At 34.3% G+C, this 15,045-nt stretch overlaps 1 protein-coding gene across 10 annotated transcripts in view; it reads left to right on the forward strand.

Moving 5' to 3' along the window:
- Nucleotides 1–15,045, forward strand: part of CCSER1 (coiled-coil serine rich protein 1) — a 1,487,998-nt gene that overhangs the window by 1,238,580 nt on the left and 234,373 nt on the right. The gene's annotated exons all lie outside the window — the stretch shown is intronic.

Here is a 15,045-nt window from a genome sequence, read left to right on the forward strand (position 1 = left end):
TCTTTTGAAAAGCAGGCAGTTTGACCAAAATACTGCATTTATTTAAAGACTACTGTTCACTTACCATTGGATTTTTCTTCTACTTTCCCCATCATATCACATAATCCATTTGAGAATTATCTTTTTTATTTGTTTGACTTTTGGACTCTATCAGTGCTTCATATCTTAGGTAATAAATTTTTCATATGCTGTACTTAACAAGATCATATTAAGAAAGGGCAAAATTAAAGAAAACAATCTATTAAAAGTTGATTTCTGTATAGTGGCATTTTCTCAATTTTATCATAGTTCTAAATAATTATTTTTTGAATAGTGCTAAAGTATTAACTCTCTAAATCCTTAAAGAAAAAAATGTAATTGCTCATGTGCAAAATCAATGAAAAATGACTGAAATTATGAAAAAAATTAAAATTTTTTTTAATTTATTTTTTATTGAAGGATAATTGCTTTACAGAATTTTGCTGTTTTCTGTCAAACTTCAACATGAATCAACCATAGGTATACATATATCCCCTCCACATAGCTATGTACCCCCCAAAGATTCCAGTTTACTTATTTCAATATTTATTTTTAAAAGGATTTTAAGATCAGTGATTTGAAACTCCAGTACTTTGGCCACCTCATGCGAAGAGTTGACTCATTGGAAAAGACTCTGATGCTGGGAGGGATTGGGGGCAGGAGGAGAAGGGGATGACAGAGGATGAGATGGCTGGATGGCATCACTGACTCGATGGACGTGAGTCTGAGTGAACTCCGGGAGTTGGTGATGGACAGGGAGGCCTGGTGTGCTGGGATTCATGGGGTCGCAAAGAGTCGGACACGACTGAGCGACTGATCTGATCTGATCTGATCTGATGTAGGTGATTGCTTGTGTGTGCCCAGTCATTTGTCATGTCCAACTTTTTGCAACCTCATGGTCTATAGCCCATCAGGCACCTCTGTCCGTGGAATTTTTCAGGCAAGAGTACTAGAGTGGGTAGCTATCTCCTACTCCAGAGGTGATATACTACATCCTTTCTTATTCCTTATAATTTACACTCTTGCAAAATCCATACAATAGAGTTTGTATGATTGTCTTCACTTTACAAACTAGGAAATTATATCCTAAAATGTTAAGAAGCTTAACATAGTGTTACAACTTGTAACTGCTAGTGCTAGAAATTAAACCTAGATACTATCTCAGAGTTAATTCTTTATCTACCAAGCAGCTTATTATACCATAAGATACAATTTTTGTTTTGTTTTTAAGGAATCTGGTTGATCAATAGTTATTAATGTTATGTAAGACTTTGTTTCCATGTAAGGAGACATTTATATAGATGACACTTTGTGTGATTTTACGTATCAAAGATGATTAGTGAGCAAAAACATTTTTATACTTTTCTCTTATAAGTAGCCTAACCTATAGAATTCTATCTCCATGTTAAAATTATTTTAGTATAGGAGACTTCAAATTGTATCAAACAAATACATTTTTAAAATATTTTTATTGAACTTATTTATTTAATTGGAGGATAATTGCAATATTGTGATGGCCTCTGCCATATAGCAACATGAATTGGCCATAGGCATACATGTGTCCCCTCCCTCTGGACTCCCCCCCTGCCCCACCTCCATCCCCACCCCATCCCTCCAGGTTGTCACACAGCACCCACTTTGGGTTCCCTGTGTCATAGATCAAACTCCCACTGGCTATCTGTTTTACCTATGGTAATGTATATGTTTCAGTGCCATTTTCTCTAATCATCCCACCCTCTCCTTCTCCCACTGTGTCCGTAAGTCTGTTCTTCATGTCTGTGTCTCCTTTGCTGTCCTGCACATAGGATCATCAGTACCATCTTTCTAGATTCCGTACATGTGTATTAACATATGATATTCAAACAAGTACAGTTTTGCTTTAAGAAGGCTTGATGTGCTGGAAAGAAAAAAGATATTAAAAGTGAATTTTCAATCAGTTTATAGCACTTGTTATATTGTGAGATAGTTAATGGATGTGTTATAAATATTACATTGAATTAATGAGCACATCAATTAATTAATTTAAAAGATTCCTTTATAGAACCTCTTATTTTTGATCATTTTGAATCTTTGTTTTTGAAGTTTTGGGTAAGTGAAAGTAGTTGCTTACTCAAAGTAAATATTTGTAGTGGGGCTACTTTAGGCAGCTGAATTTAGAAATAAAGCTCAGTTTTTGGCATCTCTTTATTTCCTGGCTCTGCTTCTTGCTGTGTTTGACTCATCTCTGGTTCTGCATGGTAACAACATGGCACCCTACATCCTCTTAGATTTCAGTCCAAAGGTAAATACGCGCTTTCCTTTCCCAGAATCAACAGCAGAAGATTCATGGTGTACTTTCAGTGCTTAGAGGACAAACATATACAATGAACCAATTGCTGTGGTTAAGAAACTGGTAGCCCTGTTAAAAGTATAAGTAGATTTCACCAAATGTATTGAATTAAAAGTGAGGACAAATATTTCCCCACAGAGGAAAACTGGGATATGGTCTTATGAAGAATGAAAAGATGCTCCTTGATAAAAGCAATTGTCATCTACTGAGCTTTAAGAAGAATATATATGACTATATTAGTTTAGGGATCATAATGTTAACTTTTAAAATGCTTAATTCTTCTTAGTGCTAGGAAAATAGGTCTTCATATGAAAAAGAAAAATTTGACCTTAAAATGCCATCTGTTTGGTAAATCAACAATTTATACGGACTCAACAAGTTATAAAGACTACCATACTTTGATAAGGTATAAATAATCATAACTTATTTTGATGCCCTAGCTTAATGAACAATGTGCAGTGTCTATATCTAATTCACTGTTAGTTCTGTACCTCTTTTGATACTGATTTTGTTATCTTGTCATTTAGTACATAGCTATTTCTATATCGATTTATAGTGAGCACCATGATATGAGCTTGGGGGAACTCAGTGAAATAGATGTCGATCAGTTTAATTTTTTTTAAGCATTTCTGTCTGGCTTTAATAATGTACAAGTAATGTAAAAAGCCATTTAGTTTTTATCAGTTAGTCAGAATCTGTTGGCCTAGTTTCAAAAGTTGGTCTCCTGGGCATAATGGACATAATTGAAACTCCTGTTAAGTTTTTCCATTTTAATGAAAATATTAAACCACTTGAGGAGTAACATGGTGAATTTGCTGCCCAGATCTCAGAGGGCTAAGCTCTGAATTAATTCTGCTGTCTTCTACTATTTTATTCTCAACATTTATAAAGTTTATTAAAATGATTTGTTCTCTAACTCTGTTTTCAGATCATTGCTTTCAAGGATGACTTGAGTTTTTATTTTCTTTTCATAATTTTCTCTTTATAATTGAAGGCTACAAAAGGGAACAATAGAGAATGGAAAATAAAAATGCAGATTAATTCTATGACTTTGCTTTTCTGAACTATGAATTGAATAAAGCAATATTTGGGTGATAGGCTTAGAACTACAAAGAACTTTGGCTTTTAAAAATTATTAGTTTCAAAATATTACTAACTGCAATTTTTAAAGTAGTTTTAATGTTTCTTGGTAGAGAAAATAAAGCACAATTTAAAGTACAATTTTAGTATTTAGGATGTTCATTTAGAATAAAATGATAGTTACTAAATATACTCCATTTACTTGGAAATTTTAAAACTTTTTACTTGGGCTATTGGGATTGTATATCTCCCAGACATTATTTTCAATATTTTGTGCCTCTATGCTAATTGCTTTCATATATAAAAAATACAAGAGGGCACAGGATAAGAAGCAATGATGAAATTAAATCTAATCAGAAAATAAATGTTTTAATTCTGCATTTCCATATCAGTATTTACCTGTTTCACTGCATCATTGTGAGTCGGCTTAAAATACAGTTATTGAAACATTTCATTAAATAGATTTATTTGAAGATATATTGTATGATTTTGAGAGAGTGAAAGTGTCGTAAACTTTATGACAATTGAAATTATTAATATAATCACTTTTGAAAGAGAAAGTGTAGTCGCTCAGTCCTGTCCGACTCTTTGTGACCCCATTGACTGTAGCCTACCGGGCTCCTCTGTCCATGGGATTTTCCAGGCAAGAACACTGGAGTGGGCTTCCATTTCCTTCTCCAGAGGATCTTCCTGACCCAGGGATCGAACCCAGATCTTCCACATTGTAGGCAGACACTTTTACCATCTAAGCCACCAGCAAAGTCCTATTCACTTTTATCAGTTAATAAGTAAATCTAATGTTCATTGTATCCCTGAGATCAAATATCCCTAAGTAACTTCTAAAGAGTGTCTTATTGAATGTGCACAGTATCCTTACAAGGTAGGTAAGAGTGTCTCATTTTACAGATGAGGTACAAGTTTTCCAGTAAGTAGCTTGCCTAAGGTCACATAGCGCTGGAGTCAGAATTCAGTTATGATATGAAATCTAAAGCTTGCTTTTAAATGAGTATTGACCCATGTTATCCCCAAATGTCTCCAAAATCTAAATCACTAATCTTTTTTATGAAAGATAAATATATAAGCTTCGTATTTTAGGTATTATACACATTTATGAAGAGAAATATTATAATTTGGAATGGATTATATTAGCGATAACCTTATTATTAGAATAAAAAAGACTAACAAGTACTTACTCTTATAATATTTTTTTTAATTTTATTTTATTTTTAAACTTTACATAATTGTATTAGTTTTGCCAAATATCAAAATGAATCCTCACAGGTATACATGTGTTCCCCATCCTGAACCCTCCTCCCTCCTCCCTCCCCATACCATCCCTCTGGGTCGTCACAGTGCACTAGCCCCAAGCATCCAGTATCGTGCATCAAACCTGGACTGGCATCTCGTTTCCTACATGATATTTTACATGTTTCAATGCTATTCTCCCAAATCTTCCCATCCTCTCCCTCTCCAACAGAGTCCATAAGACTGTTCTATACATCAGTGTCTCTTTTGCTGTCTCGTACACAGGGTTATTGTTACCATCTTTATAAATTCCATATATATGCATTAGTATACTGTATTGGTGTTTTTCCTTCTGGCTTACTTCACTCTGTATAATAGGCTCCAGTTTCATCCACCTCATTAGAACTGATTCAAATGTATTCTTTTTAATGGCTGAGTAATACTCCATTGTGTATATGCACCATAGCTTTCTTATCCATTCATCTGCTGATGGACATCTAGGTTGCTTCCATGTCCTGGATAGAAGACATACAGATGGCTAACAAACACATGAAAAGATGCTCAACATCACTCATTATCAGAGAAATGCAAATCAAAACCACTATGAGATACCATTTCACACCAGTCAGAATGGCTGCGATCCAAAAGTCTACAAGTAATAAATGCTGGAGAGGGTGTGGAGACAAGGGAACCCTCTTACACTGTTGGTGGGAATGCAAACTAGTACAGCTACTATGGAGAACAGTGTGGAGATTCCTTAAAAAACTGGAAATAGAACTGCCTTATGATCCAGCAATCTCACTGCTGGGCATACACACTGAGGAAACCAGAAGGGAAAGAGACATGTGTACCTCTTATAATATTTTAAATATAAAGCCACAACTATTCTGAGAAATTCAATATGAAATATCTATTAAATATCAAGATTTTTTATTCTTAATATTCAATGTTTATTATTTTGCAGTAAGAGAAAAATAATGACACAAAGAAAAATATAACAGGAATAATGAAAACTGCTGAGGGTTAGCTGTGTCAAGTACCACTCTTGATAGTTCATGTGTATTGACACAGTACTCACAGCAACATCATAGAATGGTTAATATTATGATATTAATTTTCAGAGGAAGAACCTCAAACTTGCAGAGGTTTACTAATTTAAATGAATAAGGCCCTACTGTTAAGTGAGTAGCAGGGTTAGAATTTAAACCTAGGCAGCCTCATATACTGGAGAAGGAAATGGCAACCCATTCCAGTATTCTTGCCTAGAGAATCCCATGGACAGAGGAGCCTGGTGGGCTGCTGTCCATAGGGTCGCACAGAGTTGGACATGACTGAAGTGACTTAGAATGTATGCATGCATTGGAGAAGGAAATGGCAACCCACTCCAGTATTCTTGCCTGGGGAATCCCAGGGACAGAAGAGCCTGGTGGGCTGCCGTCTATGGGGTTGTACAGAGTCGGACACGGCTGAAGCGACTTAGCAGCAGCAGCAGCAGCCTCATATACTAACCATTACCTTGTAGTGCTCTATTCAAAGAGTAAGTGCTAATATCTTGAAAAGTCACCAAAATATAGAGATTAAAATACTACTTTTACCACAGTGTTAAGTTATTGAAATTTCATAGGTCATTCCATGTCTATAATCAATTCAATACTAATTTTTATTTACTTCTAGGATGTCATGCTCCTCCATTTTGTCCCCATAAAAACAAAATGAAAGAGATAGATTACTCAGCATCTCATTCTGTGATAATGACTTAGTTCTGTTGTCCTCATATTCCAAAAAGAAATTTATGACAGGGTAGATTTCTACATATATAATTATTAAAAGTGATTTCATATCTTCATCTAATATGTATCAATTATATATAAGTTACATTTTATTTCCAGACATGGTTATACATACTTTCCGTGCACCTTTCCCCACTGATAAAAGCATTTTTCTTTTCATTCATTCTGTTTGACTTGCATGCACAGAAACTGTGCCATCCATGCTTTTCCTTAGGTATATTCAAGTTGTCATTCAAATCTCTTGGCTAATTTACTACTTGACACCCCAATGTTTTGGAACCTAACAAAAGTCACAGATGGTACTGATTTTAGAATTAGTTAACATCTTGTAAAATACTGCATTTAAAATATGTTACAAATATTTGCTATTGTCTATCTGATAATAGAAACCCTCCAATAATAATAAAGATTAACCCTATTTTTTCTCTTGCCAAACTTCTTATGAACATTTCCTTGTCCTCCATTTTAGCATGTGAGCCAACACTTAGAACATAGTATGTGTTCAATAAATGTTTTTTTAAAAACTTAAATTGTATTTAACTCTATGATTTAAAACCTTTCCTCATTAACTTAAATAAAATTCCACTATATCTGCTTAACAGCTCTTTCTGCTCTAGCATAATTTTTTCTCTTTGCTTAGAAAATTAGTAAAAAATAAAAATAATAATTCTTATGTCAGAACAGCCTTTGGCAAATACAGTGAAAATAAACCAAATACATGATGATTTAACATTTTATAAAATGTGTTTTGCAGAGATAAAGTAAATCCTTGGCTGCATTTATCTCTATACCATTATGTCTCAAGTGTAGAATCTTGGCTTATAGCAGAGATGATTGTAGCTGTTGTGAATTTAAGGGATATTGATTACAGAGGGATGCTCTAATTTCCCTGAACAATGCCTAATATCTCTTCTGAATGTTCATGATTTCCTCTGATAAGATTTTTACTATGGACATGATGTGTCTTTATCATTTTAACACATTCAGTCTCCTTCTTCCACAAAGGGAGAAGAGGCACTAGTAAAGACATTAGACAACATTGCTTAGCTAAAATTTGATAATACTTTGTCTTATGATATTTATGTTTTATTATTATGGTCTACTTATGGTGAACTCCTCTGGTTTTCCACTTATGATTGTGAAATAAGATTTCAAATACATATGGATTAAAATGTGGTTTAAGATTTAAAAGTAAATAATAGTTCAATGATATGATATTTGAAGGTAATATAGCAAAGAATGAAGTTTGGGAGACTCGACCATATATCAGTAAAATTGTTGTTGTTCAGTCACTCAGTCATGTCCGACCCATTGTGACACCATGAACTGCAGCACACTAGGCTTCCCTGTCCTTCAATATCGTCAGGAGCTTGCACAAACTACGTGAATTGAGTAGTGATGCCATCCAACCACCTCATCCTCTGTCACTCCATTCTCCTGTTGCCCTCAGTCTTTCCCAACATATGGGTCTTTTCTGATGAACCAGCTCTTTGCATCAGGTGGGCAAAGTATTGGAGCTTCAGCTTCAGCACCAGTCCTTCCAGTGAATATTCAGGGTTGATTTCCTTTAGGATTGACTTGTTTGATATTATTGCTGTCCAAGGGACTCTCAAGAGTCTTCTCCAGCACCACAGTTCAAAAGCATCAATTCTTTGGTGCTAAGCCTTCTTTATGGTCCCACTCTTATATCCATACATGACTAATGGAAAAACCATAGCTTTGACTATACAGACCTTTGTCAGCAAAGTGTTATCTCTGCTTTTTAATATGCTGTCTAGGTTTATCATAGCTTTTCTCCCAAAGGACAAGTCTTTTAATTTCATGGCTGCAGTCACTGTCTGCAGTGATTTTGGAGCTCAAGAAAATAGAACCTGACACTGTTTCCACTTCCCCCCCATCTATTTGCCATGAAGTAATGGGACTGGATGTCATGATCTTAGTTTTTTGAATGTTGAGTTTTAAGCCAGCTTTTTCACTCCCCTCTTTCACTTTCATCAAGAGGCTCTTAAGTTCCTCTTCACTTTATGCCATGGACTTCTTTATTGGCTCAGAAGGTAAAGAATCTGCCTGCAATACAGGAGATCTGGGTTCAATCCCAGAGTCAGGAAGATCTCCTGAAGAATGGAGTGGCAATCCACTCCAGTATTAATGCCTGGAGAATTCCATGGACAGAGGAGCCTGGTGGCCTATAGTCCATGGCATTGCAAAGAGATGGATACAGCTGAGTGACTAACACACTTAACACTTTCACTTTCTACCATTAAAGTGGTATCATCTACATATCTACAGTTGTTGATATTCCTCCTGGCAATCTTGATTCCAGCTTGTGAATCATCCAGCCCAACATTTTGCATGATATACTCTGCACATAAGTTAAATAAGTAGGGTGACAATTTACTTATCAGTAGACTAATCAGCATAATAATTATGAAATATAAAATATCTACATTCTATGGAGAAGGAAATGGCAGCCCACTCCAGTACCCTTGCCTGGAAAATCCCATGGACAGAGGAGCCTGGTAGGCTACAGTCCATGGGGTCGCAAAGAGTCGGACACGACTGAGCGACATCACATTCACTTTCACTTTCCTCACCTCCTACTCTTCTGTGTCTGTAAAAGAAACTGGCATTCAGACCCAGATAAGATGATACGCTGGGGCACTAGCCTGCCATCTTCTAGGATGCCTAGCTTTCCAAATGAAGTTGTATTCCTTGCTTCAAAAAAAATAAATAAATAAAATATCTACATTCTAGAGCATAATAGTAATGATTTTCTTCAATTATTGAGGAAAGAAAAAGTAATAGCAATGTAATAATATGTATATGATAATGGACATAATTTGTAAGTGGTGTTGCATACTGGAAAATTCTCCATCCCATTGAGTGGAAAAAAAATTACTGGAAAAATAGTGAAATATTTTAGGTACTTGTAAAATTTTTCTTAGGATTAAAATTTTGTTTGCTTTGTAATCACAAATGTGAGAGTCCACAAAAGAAAACAGGAGAAGAAAAAAGAGATTTCATTTTAAGAGACACTGAATCAGATTTAGATTTTCTTCAGTTACAGTATAACTGCTACTTGGAGAAGACTACATTAAGTATAATCACAGGAACACCAGGAAAAAGGTAAAGATATATTTCTTACATCTATACATGCAAATGTTTATATATTAATATTGGGATGAAAATTGGTATATCCAAAATATATGAACTATAAAGATAAATGTTTGATATGATTATTCAATAAGAAGTAGTATCATGTAGTTAGACAGCCTTCCTAAATGTTTATGGGCAATGAGCAAGTGCCAACTTAAATAGAAAATATTAGTCAACAATATAGCATCTCTGAGGATTAAGAAGAAATCAACATAAGTTGTTGAAATGTTATAAATACTAGGTTCCTAGCAGTTATTACTTTCCTGATTGTTTCCAGAGATTGTTGAACTTTATTGGCAATATAATTATCTCAGAGTACAAATTATTTTTAATTAATAATTATTGATTAAGAGAAAGTATGATAATGAATTGAACTTCTATGCTGTTGATTAATAGACTTATTTATTTATTGAGCAATTTTAGGTTTACAGAAAAATTGAGTGGAAAGTGCAGTGTTCCCATATATCCCATTACCATCTCCCCAATTTCCCTGGTTTTTAACATCTTGCATTAGTGTGGTACACTTGTTACAGTTGAGCTATAATAGCTATAGCTAATATGTTATTAGCAAAGTCCATGCTTTATCTACACTCTTGGTTTTATACCTTCTGTGTGTTTTGACAGATGTGTAGTGACATATATCTACAATTAAAACTTCATTGTTTCACCTCTCTAAATATCCTCAGGCTCCATCTACCCCCCTTTAATAGTGCCAACCACTGATCTTTTTACTGTCTTCATAATTTTGTCTTTTCCAGAATATCTTATAGCTGGAATGTATGTGGACTATTCAGATTGGTTTCTTTTACTTTGCAATATGTGTTTAAGATTCCTGCTTGTCATATCATAATTTGATAGCTCATTTTTTTTTAATCACTGAATATCCCATACTATGGAAGTACCACTCTTTGTTTATGCATTCATCTGTTGAAGAACATCTTGGTTGATTACAAGTTTGGGCAATTTTTGTTATAAACATCTGTATGCTGAGTTTTGTTTGGACCTAAGTTTTCAACTCATTTGGGTAAATACCAGAGTGGTATTATTGGATCCTGTGGTAAGAGTGTTTAATTTTTAAAAAAAACTGTCAGACTACCTTTGAAAGTAGCTGTATCATTCATTCCCCTTATACACTGTGTACCAGTATGCACACTAGCATTCACCTGTTTGTCTCTCCAATTTGGGGGCAATATATTGCCTTATGACTTCACTTTTCTGATATATTATATCTAAGAAGAGTTGTTGGTTTTCCATTTGTTTAGCTTTTAGATTGTTGTAAGGGTAAGTGACAACCTCCAGGATATTTGCAAGAAATTCATGAATTAGAGTTCTGAGATATAAATTTAAGGTATTACTTTCATTTTGCTTCCTAGTTACACTTTTCTTTAACTATTAAAAATGAGTTCTCATTTCTGTAATAAGTCCAATTCAGTTGCTTAGTCCTGTTCAACTCATTGCGACTCCATGGACTGCAGCTTACCAGAATTCCCTGTCCATCACCAATTCCTGAAGCTTGATCAAACTCATGTCCATTAAGTTGGTGATGCCATCCAATGATCTCATTCTCTGTAATCCCCTTCTCCTCCTGACTTCATTCTTTCCCAGCATCAGGGTCTTTTCAAATGAGTCAGTTCTTCACATCAGGTGACCAAGTACTGGAGTTTCAGCTTCAGCATCAGTCCTTCCAATGAATATTCAGGACTGATTTCCTTTAGGATTGAATGGTTTGATGTCCTTGCAGTCCAAGGGACTCTCAAGAGTCTTCTCCAACACCATAGTTCAAAAGCATCAATTCTTCGGCACTCAGCTTTCTTTATAGTCCAGCTCTCACATCCATACATGATTACCAGGAAAAGCATAGCTTTGACTAGACAGACCTTTGTTGGCAAAGTAACATCTCTGTTTTTTAATATGCTGTCTACCTGTGGCGGATGCATGTTGATGTATGGCAAAACCAATACAATATTGTAAAGTAAAAAAAAATAATAATAATAATGATAAAATAATACGCTGTCTAGGTTGGTCATAGCTTTTCTTCCAAAGAGCAAGTGTCTTTTAATTTCATGGCTGCAGTCACCATCTGCAGTGATTTTGGAGCCCAAGAAAATAAAGTCTGTCACTGTTTCCATTGTTTCCCCATCTCTTTGCCATGAAGTGATGGGACTGGATGCCATGATCTTCAATTTTTGAATGTTGTGTTTTAAGCCAACTTTTTCACTGTCCTCTTTCACTTTCATCAACAGGCTCTCTTCTTCGCTTCCTGCCACAAACTGCAAAATAAATTTAGATAATCTACCAATTCATTTTGCTTTAAATGTTAAGATGTGCTTCCCAGGTGATTCAGTGGTAAAGACTCTGCCTGTCAATGCAGAAACCACAGGAGACCAGGAGACAGAGGTTCAGTCCCTGGGTCGGAAGATCTCCTGGAGGAGGAAATGGCAACCCACTCCAATATGCTTGCTGGGATAACCCTATGGATAGAGGAGCCTGATAGGCTACAGTTCATGCAGTTGCAAAGAGTCAGCCATGACTGAGTGACTGCACACATATTCAGATGTTAATATATTTTCCCATTACAATGAAAACTTAAGCATATAAATTCCATATTTATAAGTTGGCTATTAAAATAACATTGAAAGCCATCTTTACTTGCAACATGAAAGCTCATTTAAGCTTTGTTATTTTTACGAATTTTAAAATTTGTTTGGAGTGTAAGATATTAAAGTTCCTCTTTTAGGTATAATTAAATGCCTTTTCTGGCATAAGCATGAGCAGGGTATTAACTTGATGTATAACATTAGAGAACATCTATCACCAGGGGACAGTGCCCAGTAGATAATATTCATGGATATTTTCTTACAGTAAGTGCAAGTTTTAATTTATTTATTTTTATACTTACTATTTATTGATTTGAACATTTTTGTAGTTTAGAAATTTGAATACAGGATATAGATGATGTAAGCACTGACAAATACACAAGGGTCAATTAGATTTAGGATTATTGGAAATATTAATAATACTAATAGATATAGAAGTATAACTTTCTTTGTAAGTTAAAGACTATATATATTGTCATTTTTATGCACACAGTAGGCTACTTTGTTAATAGTGATGCATTGGTTGATTTCAACATCAAAAAGTTTGCTTTCATAGAGAATATTAAGAAAAATTACCCTCAAAGCTGGTGTTATTATTTTACATAAGGAATAAAATAAATATAAAAATATTTGTAGAATTAAATAATTATTACAAACAACTAAAAATGCCACATTGTTCAAGGACCACATATTTTTTAGAGGCTTTAAAATTGATATTGCATGCATATACTTATTTATAGCTCATTTTCTTTTAAACAAGATTTAAGCTGCTTATCAAAATACTGACACTGATGTATAGATCAGTCTTATGGACTCTGTGGGAGAGGGAGAGGGTGGGGAGATTTGGGAGCATAGCAGTGAAACATGTATAATATCATGTATGAAACGAGTCGCCAGTCCAGGTTCGATGCACGATACTGGATGCTTGGGGCTGGTGCACTGGGATGACCCAGAGGGAGGGTATGGGGAGGGAGGAGGGAGGAGGGTTCAGGATGGGGAACACAGGTATACCTGTGGTGGATTCATTTCGATATTTGGCAAAACTAATACAATATTGTAAAGTTTAAAAATAAAATTAAAAAAAAAAATACTGACTGCTTTAGATGGGCCTGAAGTGAAGTGGTCTCAGTTGTTTACTTCTCTGTGTTGAACTGAAGAAAAGAAGGGAATCCACAGCCTAGACAGAGTATTTACTTCCTGATACCATCTATACAATTTTTTTTTTGTTCTCATGACCAGGCTATTTTAGAACTATATACATCAGTGATATTTAACACTGAATTTACTTCTTATTTTCTTTTCTATATAAATATGTAAAAGTAAAATTTATGACGGGAAGGTTATTGAACTGTCCCCTAATTGTAATACTTAGCTGAGGAAATTATAATTTATTAATATATATTAATTATAAAAATCCTTAATTTTTTAGTTTCTTCCCTGGTATTCCTTTCAAATATTTAGATAAGTAACAATATCTTTACTCATCTCACACCAGTCAGGTGGCCATTCTGACTGGCATAAGATGATACCTCATTGTAGTTTTGATTAGCATTTCTCTAATAATTAATGATATTGAGCATCTTTTCATATGCCTGTTGACCATTTGTATGTCTTCTTTGAAGAAGTGTCTGTTTAGGTTTTCTACCCATTTTTTTGATTGGGTTGTTTGAGTTTTTGATATTAAGCTCTTTGAGCTATAGTTTTATATTTTGGAAATTAATCTCTTGTCAGTAGCATCATTTGCAAATACTTTATCCTAGTCTATAGGTTGTATTTTTTTTTTATGATTTCCTTTTCTGTGCAAAAGCTTATGAGTTTGACTGGGTCCCATTTGTTTATTTTTGTTTTTATTTCCTTTGCTCTAGGAGACATCAAAAAATACTGCTGTGATTTATGTCAAAGAGTATTCTATGTTTCCCTTTAGTAATTTTATATAATTCAATCTTACATTTAGGTCTTTAATCCATTATGAGTTTATATTTGTGTATGTTTTTTAAAATGTTCAAGTTTCATATTTTTATATGAAGCTATCCAATTTTCAGCACCATTTATTAAAGAGACTTTTCTCCATTGGGCCTCCATAGTCATAGATTAATTGACCATGTGGGTTCATTTCTGAACTTTTCTGTTCCATTGATCTATAAATCTGTTTTTGTGCCAGTGCCATACAGTTTTGATTGCTCTAGCTTTGTAGTATCAGGGAGCCTGATTCCTCCAGCTCTATCTTCATTCTCAAAATTACTATGGCTATTCAGGGTCTTTTTAGTTTCTATACAAATTCTAAAATGATTTATTCTAGTTTTATAAAAAATGCCATTAGAAATTAGCTGTAAATTGCATTGAATTTGTAGATTGCCTTGGTAGTATGGTCATTTTATCAATAGTGATTCTTCCAGTCCAAGAACATGGTATATCTTTCCATTGGTATTGTCTTCAGATTCCTTCATTAGTACCTTATAATTTTCACAGTATAGGCCTCTAGCCTCCTTAGATAGATTTATTGATAGATATTTTATTCTTTTTATGTGATGGTAAATGGGACTGTTTCCTTAACTTATTTTTCTAATATTTTATTGTTAATATGTAGAAATGTAACAGATTCATGTGTATTAATTTTGTATCTAGCTACTTTACTGAATTCATTGATGAGCTCTAATAATTTTGTGGTAGTATCTTCTATGTATAGTTTTACAATTATATGTATAATCTATGTATAATTGATGAGTGCTAGTAATTTTATGGTAGAATTTTCTATGTATAGCATCATGTCATCTGCAAACAGTGACAGTTATACTTCTTTTCCACTTTGTATTCCTTTTATTTACTTTTC

The sequence above is a fragment of the Bos grunniens genome, chromosome 6, assembly GCF_055505025.1.
Source record: "Bos grunniens cultivar Pamir isolate PY7600 chromosome 6, Bosgru_T2T1.0, whole genome shotgun sequence".
In the NCBI taxonomy this organism is placed as follows: domain Eukaryota; kingdom Metazoa; phylum Chordata; class Mammalia; order Artiodactyla; family Bovidae; genus Bos; species Bos grunniens.